This window comes from Lepus europaeus, chromosome 10 (genome assembly GCF_033115175.1).
Source record: "Lepus europaeus isolate LE1 chromosome 10, mLepTim1.pri, whole genome shotgun sequence".
In the NCBI taxonomy this organism is placed as follows: Eukaryota; Metazoa; Chordata; class Mammalia; order Lagomorpha; family Leporidae; genus Lepus; species Lepus europaeus.
Window position 1 is genome coordinate 28,915,402 of NC_084836.1, and position 22,222 is coordinate 28,937,623.

Consider the following 22,222-nt stretch of genomic DNA (forward strand, 5'->3'; position numbering starts at 1 on the left):
AATAATTTAAGTAAATGAATGAATCAGATGAGATCAATTCTTATGCCTTTTAACTTATTTGTACATTTGATTAAGTTGCTGATAATCGAGTTAAGCTATGAAACTACAATATGGATTGCTCTGCATTATTAAGGACAGTATAAGAAACTTGACACAGAGGAATAGAATCCATATACTATGGATTTCATTAGGACAGGAGGAAATGATATCAGCAACCTCCAAATTCTGTAGTCAGAAGTGGATAGGAGTGGGGCATTTGGCCTAGGGGTTAAGATGCCTGCATTCCACACCAGAGTAGCTGAGTTCACTTTACAGCTCTGGTTCCATTCTAGAATTCCTGTTAATGCAGACCATGGTAGGCAGCAGTGATAGTTTAGGTAACTGGATTCCTGCTTCCCATGTGGGAGAACTGTATGGAATTCATGACTCCTATCTTTGAATATGGCCCAGACCTCTAGTGGGAATTTGGGGAATGGGGTAGTGAAAGAGGACTCTCTCTCTCTCTCTCTTTATTTTTCTCTGTCTTTCAAATAGATAAATACAAACTAAAAAAAAAGAAGAAGAAGAAGAGGGAGGGATCAGGGTATTAATTGTAGATCTGCAGGCATCTATCACCTGCATTTCCTTATGAAACAGTTAATTTCAAGATACAATTCAAAACAAAAATTTGTTTTAAATACTGAAACTATTTTTAAAGATTCATTTACTTATTTGAAAGTCAGAGTGACAGAGAAAGAGGAAGAGTCACAGAGAGATGTCCATATGATTGTTCACTTCTCAATGCCCACAACAACTAGGTCTAGGCCAGGCTGAAACCATAAGCCAGGTACTCCATCCAAGTCTCCCATGTAAAGGGGGGGAACCCAAGTACTTGCACCATCATCTGCTGCCTCCCAGGTGCATCAGCAGGAAGCTGGATTGGAAGGACAGAGTAGCTAGGACTTGAAGTAGGCATTTCAATCAATATGGAAGGCACACATCTTAAATGGTGGTTTAACCAATGGTCTGCCTCTAAAACCATATTTTTAAATACTGAAACCATTTCATTTATAAAGAAGTACTACTTCACCCTAATCAACTACAATTATTATCCAGGATATTTGTAGAATCTTGATAGATCAACAAGGTCCTTCCTCCTTACTATTCAACATATACAATCTCAGTCTCAACAATAGAAAGAACCTAAAACCATTTCATATTTTATAGTAGGTTACAAATTAGATTCTGATGCAGTATATTTCATAATCCACTGAGAAAGATCAGGTGCAACTTAATTTCAGAAACTATATTAGTCAGCTTTTCATTACTTTAACTAAAATACCTGAGAAGGAGTGGGAATTGTGGTATAACTATTTGGGATACCTGCATCCCATATCAGAATGCCAGTTTGAGTCCCAGCTACCCCACTTCCAATCCAGTTCCTTATTAATCCACTTGGGAAGTGAATAAATAAGTATATAAACAAACCTTAAAAATATCTGAGAGTCTACTTGGGAAAAAGGCTTATTTTAGCTTACAGTTCTGGAGGTCCAAGCCCAGGATATGGTGTTCCCATTTGTTCAGACATCTGGCGAGATGGAAGGATAGCAAGGAATCACACAGTGAGACAGGAAGTATAATGGGAAAATAGGCCTAACAAGGCTTAAGTATCCAACCCTCTTGCAAGAACTTTTGCAAAAGAAAGCATCCATGACCATCTTTCCTCTAGGCCCACCTCCATGAACCATTAATATGAGACTTTGGATTTAAATGTCTGTGAGTTTGGGGAGCCAAATCCTGTTCAAACCATGACACAAAATAAGTTCAGATATAGTGGGTATGCTTATGAAAACCTGTAAGAGAAAATGGTTTTAGATAATATTATCAATTTGTAAAAATGATGTTAAAAGTGCATCTTTTAAAGTAGATTAGTAGCAAATGCAAAAAGAGAGAAAGGAGAGAACTGGAATTTCTGATGGAATTATTTTCTTGTGACTGTAAAGGGATGCTAAGAGCTAACCAAGAAAGATTGTCTGCAAAGCTCAAGGGCTTCTTTGTCTGCGTGTTCAATTCAAATGAGTTCATTTTATTATCATCATTTTTAAAAAAAATATTATTTTTAACAGGCTTTGTTCATTGCCCTAACACCTTATAAAGACTCCTTATTCTTGTCAACAAAAGGCACATTTTCTCACTTGTTTCTATTCTTGCCTCCCTCCTAGAGAAATTAATGGAGCAAATAACACTTTTATTAAACAATGCACCAATTTTTAAAAGCAGATACCATCCACAAACCTTACTGAATCACAAAGACTTTCATTGCATAGTTTGCCCTGTCATTCTTTTGCCTCCATGCTGCACAGAACACTCTGATGGAGGCCATGACAATTGGCTGCTGCTGATTACCTGAGAGTGCTATTCAAAGTATGCAAATTCCCTCTCCAGCATTCTTAGTAAAGCCCTTTGGGAGAGTGGTGCTGTGACAAAGCATATTTGAAAGAGGCGGGTCAACCATGGATATTACAGTGCACATATGGCTACACAAGGCTTGAATATGAAATGCTTTCCCTGAAAAATAAGTTGGCAGCCATGTAAAATCTGCCATTAATATTTGATGCAGGGAGGTGTTGCTATCCAATATCTGGAACAAGTGAGGAGTGATTCCAGGCACATTTCTTTTTTTTTTTCCCATGGCTATTGTCCTGTCTATAATCACTGCAGAACTGATATTCAGCAGATACAGCAGTAGAGACTCAGCAGTAGCAGCCAGGGAAAAGTTGGTCCATTCTTCAGTGACTGTCCAGCAAATGCTGTTAAAGGCAGGGGAAAACATTTGTTCATGAATATACATTTGATACCTATAAATGCTTTGTGCCATGAATATTTATCTCTTTCATGGATTGCAGCTGTTGTGTATTGAAAACTATTAACAGGTTGGAAATCTTCCTTTAGAAATCTCTGCCTGTCATTGGTGTGCAAAACCATTCCTAGAAATTTATCTTTTTGTCCTCCTTCCTCTGTGGGAAAGATAGAATACTCCTGGGGTTTATAATAAGGTTAGTCTCTTCATAGATAGAGAGAAAGAATTTGGTAAAAATAGAAGGCATCTTTCTTGGGAGATTTTTTACGTAAGATATGTTATGTGGGGGTCTTCAAAATGTTAATGCAAAATATGTATTATTAAAAAACTATGCCTGGGTTTAAAAGTTTTTTGCACCAAAATAAACTTATCTTTTAATTACATTTCCTTAAGCTTTCTCAAGTATGCTTATGTTTGCATGGGTATATTATTTAAACTTTTCTGACTTAAAATTTTAAGGTAGCATTACAACTAAGGCAGAGTTTTGACTACCAACTGATCTTCAGGCTTTAATGAATTTTCCATTGTTAGTAGAGGTGAAAATACCACACAAGGAATCTCACATAATCCTGCAGCTAATTAAACCAGTTGGGGTTCTTTCCTTATTGGACTCAATATGCAATGGCTGTAAACAAAAGCCCCCTAGGTAATGTAGCCAGCCTGTTACTTACATGGGCATAAACATCACTGGACACAACCTTGTCCAATGGATGCTCCTGTCTCTGACCTCCAGTTTTACAATCTAAGTTCTATACAAAGTATGTTAACTACCTTTGGAAAGGCACAGGGCATTACAGCCCAGCTCTTTCTCTCATGGTCACTTGCCTATCTGCCCTCTGTCATATGCTGATGCAGAAAGAAAATCCTCATTAGATATGGGCCCCAGGACCTAAGACTCCCCAGCCTCCAGAACTGTAAGAAATTAACTGCTGTTCTTTACCAATTATATAATCTTGGGTATTCTGCTTTAGCAACTTAAACTGGACTAAAACATCTTATTTTTTTTTTTTTGAACATGGATGATGATACTTTTTTGACATCAACTCTCCTAAATTATCATAGAGAATAAAAGCAATCTCAATTGAAACCACAGCAGGCATTTTTAAAGAAACTGATGAACTGATTCCAAAATTGATATAAAGATATAAAATTGTAGAGCTTCTCAGAAAAAAATAAGAGTGGGAGTGAGAGTGAGGAGGAAGTTTTTAACTGTAAAGCTGTATAGTTCTGCAAATATTTCTACAGACTTACATCTAAGGGTACAGTTGAAAAACTTGCCATTAAGCTGGGTGGTAAAAAATACCATTTAATTGTTAAAGTAACCATATTAAGTGTTAAAGTGAACATATAGATAGGATTAAATGTTAAAGATCATGCAAATAGGATCAAGTGTCTGTTAATAATAGATAGAATTATAAAGGAGAGAAAGTTCCAACATGGGAAGCACTCCACACAGCAGACTCATAGAATGACAATTGCTTTAAGTAGCACTCTGACCTCAGAATTAGCCCTTAAAACATCCTTATCTGGCTGAAAAGCCAATGACAGCATTTCAGGAATGGAAAGCAAAGACACTGTGGCAAAAAATGTTCTACATGAAGGATCTCTGTGAGTCCCCAGTGGAAAGAAGTGGCCATTAAAGAAGGATGTACTTTTCTCTGAAGGGAGGAGAGAACTTCCACTTTGCTTATGGCCATGTCTAAATATGGAGAGAGATTGTGGACTCAACAGGCTTCTATAGTCTTGGCAGCTCCTGTCAAGAGCCTCGAGTGATCACAGACATCATAATAAGAGTTTTAATTGTTAAATTTACAACAGGCGTCACTGTGCAGTAACTTCCCCTGCAGGACCTCTGTCCTCAATGAGTTGTATTATGAGAGTTAACTGTAAAACTTGTTCTGAAACAGTTTGTGTGTGTGTGTGTGTGTGTGTGCAAATTGTTGAAATCTTTACTTAGTATAGAGTTGGTTTTCGGTGTACAAGTTAATTGAAAATGAATTTTAATGGAGAATGGGACTGGGAATGGGAGAAGGAGGAGGAAGAGGGATGGGAGTGTGGGTGGGAGGGAGGGTGTGGTGGGAAGAATCACTATATTCCTAATCATGTACTTATGAAATTTGCATTCCTTAAATAAAAGGTCTCTTTGGGGAAAAATAATTGCAGATATTTATATAAAAATATATGAAATGATATAAAAATTTAAATAACCAACCAATTTTGAAAAAAAAAAAACAAAGTTATAATGCTTCCACTGATGGCTAACATAGTATCTTCTTTTTTATTTATATTTTTAAATTTACATAACTTGAACAAATTTCATGTGTTTCATCTGTATAGATTAAGGAGCATAGTGACACTTCCCACCCTAACATCCCTCTTGCCCACACTCCCACCCTCTTCTCTCTTCATTCCTTTCTTGTTCTTACTTTTGATTTTTACAATGAAATACTTTCAGTCTACTTTATAATCATAAGATTAACCCTCCACTAAGTAAAGAACTCAACAAACCTTAGAAAGAAAAAAACATTGTTCCTCAACAGTAGGCACAAGGGCTGTAAATAATAATCAATTCTCAAAATGCCAATTTTGCTCATATACATTAAATTTTTTTGTACTCTTAGTTAACACAGATAAAGGAAAACATATAGTATTTGTCTTTTGGGAACTGGCTTATTTCACTAATATAATGGTATCCAGTTGCATCCATTTTGTTGAAAAAGACAAGATTTCATTTTTTTTTTATGGTTGAATAGTATTCCCTAGTACATATATAGCACATTTTCTTTATCCAGTCGTTGGGTGATGGGCATCTGAGTTGATTCCATATCTTAGTTATTGTGAATTGAGCTACAATAAACATCAGGGTACATATAACTCTTTCAGAGGCTGATTTTATTTTGTTTGGCTAGATTCCCAGGAGTGGAAATCCTGGGTCATATTTTAGATCTTTTTTCAGATTTCTGAGGAATCTCTGTACTCTCTTCCACAATGGCTATACTAGTTTGACTTCCTATGAATAGTGAGTTAGGATAACTTTTTCCCCACATTCTTGCCAACATATATTGTTTTGGATTTCTGTATGAGAACCATTCTAACTGGGGTGAGGTGAAACTAATTGCGGTGTTTTTTTTTTTTTTTTTTTTTTTTTTTTGACAGGCAGAGTGGACAGTGAGAGAGAGACAGAGAGAAAGGTCTTCCTTTTGCCGTTGGTTCACCCTCCAATGGCCGCCGCGGTAGTGCGCTGCGGCCGGCGCACCGCGCTGTTCCGATGGCAGGAGCCAGGTGCTTATCCTGGTCTCCCATGGGGTGCAGAGCCCAAACACTTGGGCCATCCTCCACTGCACTCCCTGGCCACAGCAGAGAGCTGGCCTGGAAGAGGGGCAACCGGGACAGGATCGGTGCCCCAACCGGGACTAGAACCCGGTGTGCCGGCGCCGCAAGGCGGAGGATTAGCCTGTTGAGCCACGGCGCCGGCCTAATTGCGGTTTTGATTTGCATTTTCCTGATGGCTAGTGATCCTGAGCATTTTTTCATGTGTCTGTTGGCCATTTTAATTTCATCTTTTGAAAAAGACAACATCTTACATTCATTATCTCATTTAATCTTTATTGCAGTTTATACAGTAATATTAAGAGTCTCCAGGTTGGTGTTGTGGTGCAGCAGGTTAAAAGTCCCTGCCTGCAACACCAGCAACCCATATGGGCACTAGTTTGAACCCCAGCTACTCTAATTCCAGTGCAGCTCCCTGCTAATGTGCCTAGGAAAGCAGCAGAGGATGGCCCAAGTTCTTGGGCTCTTTACCCAGGTGGGAAGACATGGAAGAAGCTCCTGGCTTCTGGCTTTGGATCAGCTCATACCTATGGTTGTTGTGGCATATGGGGAGTGAACCAGTGGATGGAAGACCCCTCCCCCTGTCATCTCTCTCTCTCTCTCTCTCTCTCTCTCTCTCTCTCTCTGTCTTTACTTCTGTCTGTAACTCTGTCTTTCAAATGAATACAGTAAATCTAACAAACAAACAAACAAACAAAAAACCAGGAATCTTAACTGAGAGTTTGAGGGAAATCAAGGCATAAAGCCAGGAATAGAAGATTGAGCTAGGAAGAAGGTTGATTCCCTAGGGCTCCAGGATCTGGACCAGACTGTATACCAGAGTAAGTATATCAGAAGCAATGAGTCAAAGCTACACTAACATGGCAAAAGTTTGTCCCCCTTCTATCATCATGTGCTGAATTTTTTGCCTTTGAAATCATATCATGGCTTCCAGGTAACCTCTGGAAACCAGACAGGTTCTCAAATGCCTTTTGGTCAGTAGACATGTGTATTAAAACGTATCTCCTGGGCCGGCACTGCGGCTTAATAGGCTAATCCTCTGCCTGTGGTGCCAGCACCCCGGGTTCTAGTCCCGGTCGGGGCACCGGATTCAGTCCTGGTCACTCCTCTTCCAGGCCAGCTCTCTGCTGTGGCCCGGGAGTGCAGTGGAAGATGGCCCAAGTGCTTGGGCCCTGCACCCCATGGGAGACCAGGAGAAAAACCTGGCTCCTGGCTTCAGATCAGCGCGATGCACCGGCCGCGGCAGCCATTGGAGGGCGAATCAAAGGCAAAGGAAGACCTTTCTCTCTGTCTCTCTCACTGTCTACTCTGCCTGTCAAAAAAACAAAACAAAAACAAAAACAAAACAAACAAACAAAAACAACAACAATAAAAACCAAAAACGTATCTTCTGAAAATGCCTACACAAATGGAATGGTATTTGCTCTTTTTTCAAGAATGTCCTTTCTTCCTCTGCATAGTACTTAAGTATATTTCACCTTAAACAAAACAGTATGCTACTTAAGTGGATAGACAAATGCATCACAAATAAGGTATGAGGCTTTTCTTAGCTGTCCAATATACTATACTATCCAGGAACACTGGGTTGCATCCCAGGAATGCAGTCTGCGTCAATGTCTAATTTGTCTAAAATGTGTTCAGTGTTAATATAGTTCATGAGAAAACTGTTTTATTGACCAGTGATTCAGATCTCAACATGTTCTGTGCTTACTCATTTCCCGTTATTCAGGCTAAAGATAAAGTCATTTTGGAAAACTCATTTGTACTAGGTTAACTAATCCCACATTACTTTGCGGCTTACAAATTAAGTTAGGCTATTTGTGTTTAGTATTGAAATCTCCTCACTTAATAACCTCAGTGAAGGTTGTTGCTCTTGTCTGGATTTTACCTAAGATTGCTGCAACTCTGCAAACATAAAATCCACATGTGAACCTGGAACTTCAAGTGATACGTAAAGAAAGTCCTAAAAGACATTCAATCAATTGGACTCCATAAAATCAAACCTATTACACATTTCTTATATTGAATATATTAAGCTCTGCTATTAAGAATTTTAACATTTGTGTCCATGTATATAGGTCTGGATAAAGATCTAAAAAACAGATGCCATATATATATATATATATATATATATATATATATATATTTCTAGATGTAATTTTTCATCATCACCATCTTTTTTTTTCCTTTCAGTGTGTGTATATAAACATGTTTCTGCATATTTTAGTGACATGTGATTTTTGACATTAGAAAAGGATGAGAAAAGTCCACACAGCTTTCATATTAGGAACCAATTATTAATTAATTTTATTCTTTTCTATTTCTCTTTCATGTTTAGATTTTAGCTAATTCTTCATACATTAAAATGTCCTCCAGGAGAAAGAAGAAATCATAGCATTTAGAACAATGTGCATTATTCTAGGGATAACCAATGTCTGTTGACAACAACAATGAGGAGAATGAAATTGATCAGTTAATTGGCTCAGAGCCTGTTAATAATGCCAGTAACACTTTGCATTAGATATGGGTCAAAATAATTGGATGATTTTCTGTGACTAGGGATGATCTTCTTGTGGGTAGGACTACCCAGGTATGGGGCTTATGTCTCTCAATTTCTGTCAGACTGCAACAGTCATGATAAGGCTACACCTAGGCTAAGACAGGGCAGACCAATGTGTCAGTGGTGATGATGGGGACATGAGAAGGCACTCCTTCACTGACTTCTGCTAAATCTAAAATTTATCCTTTTGGCTAAGGCATTGTATCTAGTCTTCCCTCTAGTCTACCAAAAAAGTATAGAAATAGAAGAGCATTTCAGTGAAGCAAAATATTCTAACTCAGGGAAGGAAACATTTCAGTTCATTCTTGAGGACATGTGAAAGCAAGACAAATAGACTGGATGTTTGTGAAACTGTGAATAGAATTACTTTCTTCTTGTCTCAGCCAAGCCAGGTCAAGTTCAAAGCCCCAAAAGACTGACAGGAAACCAGAAGATGCCTAAGGAGAACTCAGAAGTGAAAGGTGAAAGACCAATTTTACTTCCTTCACGATCTTTCAGGGCCATTCAGTACAGCCAAAGAAACATTTTTTATTTTCGTGCCTCAGAGGTTTTTTCCTTTTATTTCTCAAATGTTTTCTTTTGCTTTCTATACTTAAATGCAGTATCAATTTTGGTGCCTCTTGAGTTAATGGAAAATATAAGCATAAATAGAAATTTAATCTCTGGAGTACAAATAATTCCCTTTTAGAACATTTTCTATTATATTATTGACTAAATCCAATATAGTCCAGGGACACAGAAAATCTACCAATCTGTTTTAACAGTAATTATATTACTAATAATGTACATATTGTGTTTAAAAGGTAAGTTTCATGAGAATCAAAATCAATTTTCCAGATCTGTTCCATGAGAAATACAAGAGTGTGCTCTGAGATTTTTAAGAAGAGACATATGCCAAAGAGCATTATTTTATATCACCCTCAGATTGCATGTTAAAATATGTCCCATTTGTGTCCAGTGTCTTCTCTACATGACAGGAGCCTATTCCTGGAAAAGGCATGTTTCTCTGCTACTTCTCCTACCACCCCAGCTTCTTTTCATTGTCTGTATCCCTCTTTTCTTCCTTTGAATTTTATGTGCTCCAAATTTAAAGAAGCTTCCTGGTTTTTAAATTCTACAAGATCTCCAAAATACAGCTGCATCTCAAATACTTACTCATTTCTCTTGCATAAAAATAAGTATAAAAACAAACAAAAACTACACCCTCACATACCCATGCACATGCAAACTATATACAAAAATTCTAAAAGTTTCATTTTCCATGAAAAAAGATAGCTAAAGAGAGGGAGGAAAAATTGAGCTTCAAGTTGGAACTTGAATAGTTGATAAGTAATACCCTTCTCTTGTCTGGAACCACCTGAGAAATGGAAGTCAGGATGGGCATCAAAATATAAGCTTTATTTTATACAAAAGTTTATTGGAGAACATGGCACAAATGCAGAAAAATGCATCTATTTAGTCTATAGCCCAGGATGGGACAGATTTTTCAATCTATACCATGCAGAGGTAGAAAGAAATCATTGTTTCTGATGTAGAACAGTGGCAGGGGAAGAGTATGTACTACAGTCAATTAAAGATTTTTTAAAATTTATTTGAGAGAGGGAGAGCATGCTCCCATTTGCTATCTCCTCCAAATTCCCACAGTGACCAGGGCTGGGTCAAGGACAAATCCAGGTCTCCCACATGTGTGGCAGGACCCAATTACTTAAACCATCTCTGCTACCTCCTAGCGTATGCATTAGCAGGAAGTAGGGGTCAGGAGGTGGAGACAGGAACAGAACCCAGCTACTCTGATGTGGGACACAGGTATCTTAACCACTAGGCTAAATGTCCTCTCCCCCTGTCAAATTTTACAGCAAAAAGAGACATAGATTTCCTCTTCTCTGGAGGTAGACTGGCTTCCAGAAGAGTTAACAAGAAGCTGCTAACAAGAAAGTTCCATGTTCTTTCTTTTAACTTAGCAATGGGCAAGAGAAATGTATCTTTCTCTAGTTGTGGTCCTTCCTTAAAGAAATCTTAAGCCAGGAAAATGAAAGAGTCCTTAAGGTCTGTTTTTATCCCACTGTCTGAATTTAATTAGGCTACTTAGATTTTCTTTAGGCCTTTGGCAAGCTTCATGGTCATTCTGAACTATTCTTCGTTTGCGTATGTCTTTCAAAACTATCCTGAGGAGAGTTCTGAGGACCTGGCTCTTGAAAAGAGTACATTTTGTTCTGAATATCTTAGGAAAACGAGAATGGAGCCAGATCTGGGTGCTTTTAGACTAGAACCTCTGTATTAGTCACACAAATTAGAGGCAATCAAACCTATTAGATCATCTGTTCCCCTTGTTCTAAGCCCAGGGAGTAGAGGTTGCTTGTTCTCTTGAACTTATACTGTTTTTCAGAAGGGCAATTGCATGAAGATTCCTCAGAAATAGGTTTAGAGGGGCTCATGACACAGTCAGAATGTAGAGTTCAGAAACATCTCCAGAGCACATGGAGAAGAGTGTGCACAGAGAAAAGAAATCCCTCCTGGGAAGCATTTTTTCCCTTTAAGACAATTTAATTCCTTAATCAATTTCCTACTTAGCACACTCAAACCATACCTAAAATTTTTGTGTGTTCATTTTTATTGTTATTATTATCATTGAAATTATTCTCATTGGAATCATTTTCCATGTAAAATTTTCAATGAAAATGAAGTCTTGCTAATCAGGTTTTTTATTCACATCAATAATTTTAGCATCCGCAATTAGAAATTTTGTTGCATGGACATCAGGTCCATAAAATCCATTTATTCCAAAGCAAATATTGCAGATAGAAATTTTATCAAGTTTTGTTTTCGGGTAAGCATATAGCATAGGAGTTAAGATGCCCACGTTCCACATTGGAGTGCCTGAATTCTGAACCTGGCTCTGCATCCTGACTCTAACTTCCTTCTATTACACACCCAGGAGGCAGCAGTGATGGGTCAAGTAATTTGGTCCTTGTTATCCACATAGGAGACCTGAATTGAGCCTCCAGCTTCCAACTTAAGCCTTAGCCCAGCCTTGATTGTAGGTCCACCCTGTTGCAGACAGGATGGGAGCTTTTTTTCTGCTCTGTCTCTCAAATAAATAAACAAATAAATTTTAGCAAGTTTTGTTTCTTTCAATTTTTAGTAAATAACAAATTTACCATGGGTAATTTTTGTTTTATTTATATCATTATTGTCCCATTAATATTTATAAATTTGAAAACAATAGTTTGTATTTATGTTCATCTAATTATTGAGAAAACATCAAGCAATTCACTTGTTATTCCAACATTGTGGCATTGTAGAAGAATGAACAACATTACTGGCAACCCAATTCTTTTATATATTTTCCCACCACTTTAGGTAATTTGATCAGTTTGGTCTGGGGCTGCTATAACAAATACACCATGAACATTAGTATAGCTGTACGTGTATATATTACATATAGATACACCATTGATGAGTAAACCACAAACAACAATTACTCACAGTCCTGGAGTTTGGTAGATGCAGGATAAATGTGCCAGTCAGTCTGGCTTCTGGTGAGGGTCTACTTCCTGGTTTACAAATGGCAGTAAGATGTTTCCTTGTTGAATCCTTACACAGTGGGAACAGAACAGTTCTCTCCCTCTTTTTCTCCATCCCCTCTCCTTCCCCTCCCTCCTCCTTCTTCTGTAGACACTGATCTCATCAAGAGGGCTACACTTCTTGAGCTATTTATCTCCCAAAGGCCCCACTTCTCAGGACTCTAACATTAGCACTCCAGCATGTGAATTTGGGATGAGAGAACACAGATATTCTTTCCATAGCACATCTACTTCTTTAGGTTGAGTGAAAAATAGTGTCAGTGCCAAAATGTTTTGCTTTGCTCTGTAATTATTAACATTTAGGAGACAAAAGAGTAGGGATGTTAAAATAAAAGGAAACAATCACTGTTTTCTGTAAGTCTCCTGATTTTTCCACTCTCCTTTCCCTAACCTTTCCAGCTTTATCATGGTCTATGATACACCCTTTTATTTTTCTGTTACTATTTTATCCTATTTTCTCTTGCCCCTACTGCCTTTCTGCCTGCTGCTGGCCTTGCCCTCTCCCTTCCACTGCTTCTGGGAGAACTGAGCTGCACTTTCTCCTCTTTTACTCTACCACCATCTCTGACCAAGTGCTGCTTATCAATGTCTTGATTATAAAGACTCAGAGAAAGAGCTCTTGTCCCTGCCAATCAGTATCCCACCTGGATCAAGTGACCATAACTGAGTGAGTTTGTGAAATTGTTCCTTGAATGGTTTTAAAAGCAGCCCTGAAAATAGTCCACTTACAGTGGCTTGATTTTATGGGATGGAGGCATGGATGATAAGATTTCAAGAGGACCTTGTCACATCAAGGAACTTGGAATCATCAATTTAGATTTATTGGACTCTTTCTGGGTGTTTGGAGCTGTATTAAGTGATTGCAGGCTTGAAGCCCTGAAATCCAGTCGCTGCCTTTTTTTGAAGCTGTTTGAAATTTTGTGGTATTGGGCTGAGTTTCTGCAAGCATTTGTTATTGTTTCTGTTATTTCTTACAAACCACACTTATTTGTTTATCTTACAGTTTAGTAGTTTGGGGGTATATTCAGAGTTGTGCAACCATCACCAACATCTAATTTTAGAACATTTTCAAAACCCTCAAAAGAAAACCTGACCCATACTCATTACAATGATTCCCCATTGGTATTTGCCAACCTACCACCCCAACCCCAGGCAACCATTATTCTATTTTCTGTTTCCCTAGATTTGCCTAATCAAGACACTTCAAATAAAAGGAATTATACAATATGTGGTCATTTGTGGCTAGCTTTTTTCACTTAACATAATACATTCAAGCTTCATTCATGTTGTAATATCTATCAGTATTTCATACTTTTTATTGCTAAATGATATTTGATTGTATGTATACATTATATTTTGTTTATCTACTCATAAGTTGATAGACTTTCCACTCTTTGCCTATTATACATCATGCCAAATTCTGCTATGAACATTAATGTATGAGTTTTTGTGTGAACATGTTTGGATTTTCTTGAGTATATCTAGGACTAGCATTGATGTATCTTGCAATAATTGCCTGATCAACATTTTGAAGAACTGCCAAACAGTCTTCCAATGTGTCTACACTATTTTACATCCTCACAGTGTTTAAGGGTTTCTATTTTTCCTGTTTCTAGTTGGCACTTGTCTTTGTTTGCATTTTGGCGATGTTTATGACTATTAAATAGTATCTTATTGTACTATTGTTTTCATTTGGATTTTCTAAGTGACTAAAGATGCTTATAATCTTTTCATATGATTATGGTCACTTATGTATCTTTGGGAAATCTGTTCAAATTCTTTTGTCTATTCACTGAATTGTTCTTTTATTTTTGAGTTATTAAGTTCTTTATATATTCTGCATACAAGACCTTTGTTATTTATGCTTTGTAAATATCTTACCCCATTCTGTGATAGTCTTTTCATGTTCCAGATGCTGTTCTGTTTAACTTTGATGAAGTTTCATATGTCTAGATTTTTCTTTTATTGCTTATCCTTTCCAAACCACATTTAATAGAACATTACCACTCCTAAGATTTTGTTTTCATTTTTATACTGTTTTCTATTCTCTATTTATTAATGACATAATCTTTATTTCCTTCCTTTGCTTGTTTTTGCATTTATTTTACTTACCTGTTTTTTCTAGTTTCTTAAGGTAGAAAATTATCAACTATGATCCCTCTTCCCTTTTACTATAGACACTTAAAGCTGTAAATTTCTCCAAAGCATTGCATTGACTGTATTCCTCAAGTTTTGGTATGCTGTGTTTTCTTTTCACTTGTCTCAACATATTTTCTCATTTCCCCTGTAAATTCCATTTGCTATATTAGCTATTTACAAGTGTGTTTTTAAAATTTTACCTTTTTGTGAATTTCCCAAATTTTCATCTGTTTTTGATTTTTAATTTAATTCTGTCATAGTCAGGTGGAAGTATTATTCAAGTCTTATTCAAGTCAAGACTTTTTCAGGTCTTCTTAAATTTGTTAAGGCTTGCTTTTTTTCTGCCAGAATGGTCTATCCTGGAGTACGTTCTCTGTACTCTGGAGAGGAATGCATATCTTGTTGGAGAGCAGGCTCTATAGATGTTTATTAGGTCTATTCTGTTTAAATGTTATTCAACTCTGAATCTTCTTGCTCATCTTCTGGCTATTCTATTGTTTCTTGAAAGTAAGATATTGAAATCTATTATTTTTGATGTCTATTTTTCCCTTCAATTCAGTTTTGCTTCATGTGTTTTTGATATATAATGCTGTTATGTGCATAAATTTTATTAATGTATTTAATTTTTGTAACTGACTTAGTTATAAAATGTGCATTATTGTGTCCATTTTTATCTTAAAGTTTATTTTTTTCTGTTTTAGTATTTCTTTATTCATCTTTTTATTTTCAGTTTGTATCTCTCAATTTAAAGTTGTCTCTTTTAGATATCACATACCTATATGTTTAAAAATTTATGCATTCTTCAAATTCTGCATTTAAGTTGGGATGTTAAATTTCTTCACAAGTAACATAATTACTAACAGGGTAGGATTCAAGTCTATCATTTTACTATTTATCTTCTACATGTCTTGTATGTGTTTTGTTCCTCTATTCTTTCCTTCCTGCCTATTTTGTGTCAAACAGATATGAAGGTACTCAAAAAGCTTGTGAAAAATGGGATGAAAATGTTTATTTTGGTGCAAAAATATTAAGTCCATGAATAATTTTTTTTTGTAATATATATTCTCATGAAATTTTAAAATAACTCTCATTTATTCTAGTGATCTTTGTAGTTTCCTTGTTGTTTCTTTTAATAGCTTTGTTTTGAATGGTGTTTTTAGTTATTTCTTTGAGGTTTACAATTAGTGACTGAACTTGGAAAAATACAGTTTTGAATAATATTAACTGTGTTTCAATAAAATAGAAGAATTTTTCTCCTGTATACCTTTGTTCCCTTTGTAGTATTTTTATCATACAAATAATAGTTTTGATTTTATAAGTCCATTGATGCAGTTTTATTATATTGCTTTAGACAGCTGTCTTTATACATGGGAGAAAAAAATAATTACAAACAGGGTCTATAGTGTCTTTCATAACACTGATGTAATTGCCATTGCTAGTGCTTTACCTTTTTGGGTGGATTCACTTACCATGAATTTCTTCCATTTCAGATTTTTTTTTATTTAGTAAATATAAATTTCCAAAGTACAGTTATGGATTACAATAGATACCCCCCCCAATAACTTCCCTCCCACTAGCACCCCCCCATCTCCCGCTCCCACTCCCATTCCATTCACATCAAGATTCATTTTCAATTATCTTTATATACAGAAGATTGATTTAGTATAGATTAAGTAAAGATTTCATCAGTTTGTACCCACACAGAAACACAAATTGTAAAATACTGTTTCAGTACTAGTTATAGCATTACTTCACATTGGACAACACATTAAGCACAGATCCCACAGGAGGAGTAAGTATTCAGTGACTCCTGTTGTTGACTTAACAATTTGACACTCTTGTTTATGGCGTCAATAATCTCCTAGGCTCTAGTCATGAGTTGCCAAGTCTATGGAAGCCTTTTGAGTTCTCCGACTTTGATCTTAGTCCGACAGGGTCATAGTCAAAGTGGAAGTTTTCTCCTCCATTCAGAGAAAGGTACCTCCATCTTTGATGGCCCCGTTCTTTCCACTGGGATCTCACTAACAGAGATCTTTCATTTAGGTCTTCTTCTTCTTCTTCTTTTTTTTTCCAGAGAATCTTGGCTTTCCATGTCTAAAATACTCTCCTGGGCTCTTCAGCCAGATCCGAATGCCTTAAGGGTTGATTCTGAGGCCAGAGTGCTATTTAGGACATCTGCCATTCTATGAGTCTGCTGTGTATCCTGCTTCCCATGATGGATCGTTCTCTCCCTTTTTGATTCTATCAGTTAGTATTAGCAGACACTAGTCTTGTTTTTGTGATCCCTTTGACTCTTAGACCTATCAATGTGATCAATTGTGAACTGAAATTGATCACTTGGACTAGTGAGATGGCATTGGTACATGCCACCTTGATGGGATTGTATTGGAATCCCCTGGCAAGTTTCTAACTCCACCACTTGGGGGAAGTCTGATTGAGCATGTCCCAAATTGTACATCTCCTCCCTCTCTTATTCCCACTCATATTTAACAGGGATCACTTTTCAGTTAAAATTTAAACAGCTAAGAATAACTGTGTGTTAATTACAGAGTTCAACCAATAGTGCTGGAACAAAAAAAAAATACTAAAATGGATAAAGTATTACATTGTACATCAGCAGTCAGGACAAGAGCTGATCAAGTCTCTGTTTCTCATAGTGTCCATTTCATTTCCACAGGTTTCCCCTTTGGTGCTCAGTTAGTTGTCACCAATCAGGGAGAACATATGATATTTGTCCCTTGGGAATGGCTTAATTCACTCAGCATGATGTTTTCCAGATTCCTCCATCTTGTTACTTACTGCTGTATAGTATTCTATAGAGTACATGTCCCCTAATTTCTTTATCCAGTCTACTGTTGATGGCATTTGGGTTGGTTCTAGGTCTTAGCTATTGTGAATTGAGCTGCAATAAACATTAATGTGCAGACGGCTTTTTATTAGCCAAATTAAGTTCCTTTGGGTAAATTCCAAGGAGTGGGATGGCTGGGTTGAATGGTAGGGTTATATTCAGGTTTCTGAGGAATCTCCAGACTGACTTCCATAGTGGCTTAACCAGTTTACATTCCCACCAACAGTGGGTTAGTGTCCCTTTTTCCCCACATCCTCTCCAGCATCTATTGTTGGTAGATTTCTGAATGTGAGCGATTCTAACAGGGGTGAGGGAAAACCTCATTGTGGTTTTGATTTGCATTTCCCTGATTGCTAGTGATCTTGAACATTTTTTCATTTGTCTGTTGGCCATTTGGATTTCCTCTTTTGAAAAATGTCTATTGAGGTCCTTGGCCCATCTCTTAAGTGGGTTGTTTGTTTTGTTGTTGTGGAGTTTCTTGATTTCTTTGTAGATTCTGGTTATCAACCCTTTATCTGTTGAATAATTTGCAAATATTTTTTCCCATTCTGTCGGTTGCCTCTTCACTTTCCTGACTGTTTCATTTGAAGTACAGAAACTTCTCAATTTGATGCAATCCCAAATGTCAATTTTTGCTTTGACTGCCTGTGCTTCTGGGGTCTTTTCCAAGAAGTCTTTGCCAGTACCTATATCTTGCAGGGTTTCTCCAATGCTCTCTAATAATTTGATGGTGTCGGGTCGTAGATTTAAGTCTTTAATCCACGTTGAGTGAATTTTTGTGTAATGTGAAAGGTATGGGTCTTACTTCATCGTTCTGCACATGGAAATCCAGTTTTCCCAGCACCATTTATTGAATAGACTGTCCTTACTCCAGGGATTGGTTTGGATCTTTGGTCAAATATAAGTTGGCTGTAGATGTTTGGATTGATTTCTGGTGTTTCTATTCTGTTCCATTGGTCTATCCATCTGTTTCTGTACCAGTACCATGCTATTTTGATTACAACTGCCCTGTAGTATGTCCTGAAATCAGGTATTGTGATGCCTCTGGCTTTGTTTTTGTTGTACAAGATTGCTTTAGCTATTCGAGGTCTCCTGTGTCTCCATATGAATTTCAGCATCATTTATTCCAGATCTGAGAAGAAGGTTTTTGGTATTTTGATTGGTATTGCATTGAATGTATAAATTGCTTTTGGGAGAATGGACATTTTGATGATATTGATTCTTCCAATCCATGAGCATGGAAGATTTTTCCATTTTTTGGTATCCTCTTCTATTTCTTTCTTTAAGGTTTTGTAATTTTCATCGTAGAAATCTTTAACGTCCTTGGTTAAGTTTATTCCAAGGTATTTGATTGTTTTTGTAGCTATTGTGAATGGGATTGATCTTAGACATTCTTCCTCAGCCGTGGCATTGCCTGTGTATACAAAGGCTGTTGATTTTTGTGCATTGATTTTATATCCTGCTACTTTGCCAAACTCTTCTATGAGTTCCAATAGTCTCTTAGTAGAGTTCTTGGGATCCCCTAAATAAAGAATCATATCATCTGCAAAGAGGGATAGTTTGAGTTCTTCCTTCCCAATTTGTATCCCTTTAATTTCTTTTTCTTGCCTAATAGCTCTGGCTAAAACTTCCAGAACTATATTAAATGGCAGTGGTGAGAGTGGGCATCCCTGTCTGGTACCAGATGTCAGTGGAAATGCTTCCAACTTTTCCCCATTCAATAGGATGTTGGCTGTGGGTTTTTCATAAATTGCTTTGATTGTATTGAGGAATGTTCCTTCCATACCCAGTTTGCTTAGAATTTTCATCATGAAAGGGTGTCATATTTTATCAAATGCTTTCTCTGCTTCTATTAAGATAATCATGTGGTTTTTACTTCTACAGTCTGTTAATGTGGTGTATCACATTGATTGTTTTGTGAACATTGAACCATCACTGCATACCTGGGATAAATCCCATTTGTTCTGGGTGGATGATCTTTCTGATGTGTTGTTGCATTCTATTGGCCAGAATTTTATTGAGGAATTTTCCATCTATGTTGGTCTGTAATTCTATTTCAGTGCTGCATCTTTTTCTGGCTTAGGAATTAAGTTGATGCTGGCTTCATAAAAAGAATTCGGGAGGATTCCCTCTTTTTCGATTTTCTGAATAGTTTGAGAAGAATTGGAGTTAGTTCTTCTTTAAATGTCTGGTAGAACTCAGCAGTGAATCCATCTGGTCCTGGGCTTTTCTTTGTTGGGAGGTCCTCTATTACTGTTTCAATTTCGGTCTCATTTATGGGTCTGTTTAGGTTTTCTATGTTTTCCTGGTTCAATTTTGGTAGGTTGCATGTGTCCAGGAATCGATCCATTTCTGATAGATTTCCCTGTTTGCTGGCATACAAGTCCTTGTAGTAGTTTCTGATGATTCTTTTTATTTCTGTGGTGTCTGTTGTTACGTTTCCTTTTTCATCTCTGATCCTATTGATTTGGGTCTTTTCTCTTCTTTTTTTAGTTAGTTGGGCCAATGGGGTGTCAATTTTGTTTATTTTTTCAAAAAACCAGCTCCTCGTTTGGCTGATTTTTTGTAATTTTTTTTTTTGGATTCAATCCTGTTGATTTCTTCTCTGAATTTAATTATTTCTCTTCTCCTAGTAGATTTGGGTCTAGTTTGCTGCAGATTTTCTAGATCCTTGAGATGAATTGAAAGCTCATCTCTTTGATGCCTTTCCAATTTCTTGATGTAGGCACCTATTGCTATAAACTTTCCTCTTAACACTGCTTTTGCTGTATCCCATAGGTTTTGGTATGTTGTGCTTTTATCCTCATTTACTTTCAGAAAATTTTTGATTTCTCTTTTGATTTCCTCCATGACCCATTGTTCATTCAGGAGCATGTTGTTCAATCTCCATGTGTTTGCATGTGCTCTAGTGTTCCTGAGTTGCTAATTTCCAACTACATTTCTTTATGGTCTGAGAAGCTGCATCATATGATTCTAATTCTTTTGAATTTGCTGAGACTTGCTTTATGGCCTAGTATGTGGTCAATCATAAGGTTCCATGTACTGCTGAGAAGAATGTAAATGCTTTATGTGTAGGATGAAAAGTTCTGTAGATATCTGTTAGATCCATTTGGGCTATAGTGTCGTTTAAATCTACTGTCTCCTTGTTGATCTTCTGTCCTGTTGTTCTGTCTATTTCTTAGAGTGGGGTATTGAAGTCCCCCAGTACTATTGTATTGGAGTCTAAGTCTCCCTTTAAGTCCCTTAACAAATCTTTTAAATAAACCGGTGCCCTGTAATTAGGTGCATATACATTGATAATTGTTATATCTTCCTGTTGAATTGATCCCTTAATCATTATACAATGCCCCTCTTTGTCTCTCTTAATTGTTTTTGTCTTAAAGTTAATATTGTCTGATATTAAGATGGCTATGTCCGCTCTTTTTTCATTTCTGTTGGCATGTATATCTTTTTCCAGCCTTTCACTTTCAGTCTTTATGCATCTTTTTTGGGAAGATGTGTTTCATGTAAGCAGCAAATAGATGGGTTTTGTTCCTTAACCCAATCAGCCAATCGGTGTCTTTTAACTGGAGAGTTCAGGCCATTAACGTTCAATGTGACTATTGATAAGTAGTAACTTTGCCCTGCCATTTGCCAAAGATATTTTCTAATATATGCTTTGAGCTTCCTGTGATCTTTTGCTGTGAGATTTCCTTCCTTTACCTTCTTTCATATTGATGACCACGTTTCTGTGTTTCTGTGTGTAACACATCTTTAAGCATCTTTTGCAGGGCTGGACAAGTGGCGACAAATTCTTTCAATTTCTGTTTGCTATGAAAGGTCTTTATTTCACCTTCATTCACAAATGAGAGCTTTGCAGGATATAATATTCTGGGCTGGCAGTTTTTCTCTCTTAGTACCTGGGCTATGTCTCGCCATTCCCTTCTAGCTTGTAGGGTTTCTGATGAGAAGTCAGCTGTGAGTCTAATTGGAGATCCTCTGAGAGTAATCTGGCGTTTCTCTCTTGCACATTTTAGAATCTTTCCTTTATGTTTCACTGTGGTGAGTTTGATTACAATGTTTCATGGTGAGGATCTCTTTTGGTCATGTTTACTAGGGGTTCTATGAGCTTCCTGTACTATGATGTCTCTGTCCTTCTCCAAACCCGGGAAGTTCTCTGCAAGTATCTCACTAAAAAGGCCTTCTAATCCTTTCTTCCTCTCCATGCCTTCAGGAACTCCTAGAACCCGAATGTTGGGTTTTTTAATAGTATCCTGTAGATTCCCAACAATATTTTTTAGATTTCTAATTTCCTCTTCTTTTATTTGGTTTGACTGTATACTTTCCTGTGCTCTGTCTTCCAAGTCCGATATACTCTCTTCTGTTTCACTGACTCTGTTTTTAAGGCTCTCTAATGTGTTTGTCATTTGATCTATTGAGTTCTTCATTTCGGTTTGATTTCTCTTCACTATCACACTTTCCTGTTCTACTAGTTTCTGCGTTTCATTTTGATTCCTCCTTAAGATTTCATTTTCGCGAAGGAGATTTTCTAGCCTGTCCAGTAAGGAATTCCGTAGTTCAAGCATTTGTTTTTGAACACTTCTAATTGTTCTTATCATAAATTTTTTGAAATCCATATCTTGCGTTTCTTCCACCTCATCATCTTCATAATCTTGGCTTGGTGTCTTGTTCATTTGGGGGTCTCATAATGTCTTCCTTGTTCTTGTTTCCTTGGTTTCTGTGTTTGTTGCTTGGCATTGTAGAGATATTCTTTTTCCCTCACTGTGGTGTTTTTTCTTGTTATACTATGACTGTAGTAAGTGGACTGTCTGCTTTTGATGGAGCCTTAGAGGCTTGAGATGGGTGTGGCCTGAGAGCTCTGTTTGGTTCCTCAGGGTTGAGGTTGTGCCAATGGTGACACTCCCAGGTTAGGTGTGGTAAAT

At 37.0% G+C, this 22,222-nt stretch overlaps 1 non-coding gene across 1 annotated transcript; it reads left to right on the forward strand.

Annotated features, from left to right (window-relative positions):
* Positions 1–3,408: 3,408 nt before the first annotated feature.
* Positions 3,409–3,538, forward strand: LOC133769255 (small nucleolar RNA SNORA70). The gene has a single exon (XR_009867147.1). It is a non-coding gene; the product is annotated as a small nucleolar RNA SNORA70 (small nucleolar RNA).
* The last annotated feature ends 18,684 nt before the right edge of the window (positions 3,539–22,222 follow it).